Genomic DNA, 366 nt, shown 5'->3' with positions numbered 1-366 from the left:
GTTTAATATTTTCTTTTTTTATTTTTTTTATTAATAAAAAATATAGATTTCGGAAAGATAGAACTTTTTACGGAGTAGTGTCGCGCGGAGGAAGACCGCAGCGACTAGAATGAGCGCAGCATGGAGAAGAAGCGTGACGTTGAGAGGAAGGCGACGCAGAAGAGGGAACAGCGACAAGGATGATGAGCACGGTGCGGAGAAGGAAGCAGTGTAGAGGAGTAAGCCCAAGATTCTGCTAATGTGTTTTGCTGTTTTAGAATTGAAATATGTTTTAGGATTTTAAGGGTTCTTTTTGGACATGTTAGTATTTAAGTGTTTAAAATAAATTTGGATATTTAAAATTAAATTTTTGAATTTTAGTTTTAT

The 366-nt window shown here is 35.2% G+C and overlaps 1 protein-coding gene across 1 annotated transcript in view; it reads right to left on the bottom strand.

The window, feature by feature from the left end:
* LOC107645015 (putative disease resistance RPP13-like protein 1) overlaps window positions 1–366 on the bottom strand; it is a 35,736-nt gene that overhangs the window by 34,451 nt on the left and 919 nt on the right. The window lies entirely within an intron of this gene.

Source organism: Arachis ipaensis, chromosome B01, assembly GCF_000816755.2.
Source record: "Arachis ipaensis cultivar K30076 chromosome B01, Araip1.1, whole genome shotgun sequence".
Classification (NCBI taxonomy): Eukaryota; Viridiplantae; Streptophyta; class Magnoliopsida; order Fabales; family Fabaceae; genus Arachis; species Arachis ipaensis.
Note: the sequence above shows the minus strand (reverse complement) of the source record. Positions and strands in the feature narration are given on the sequence as shown.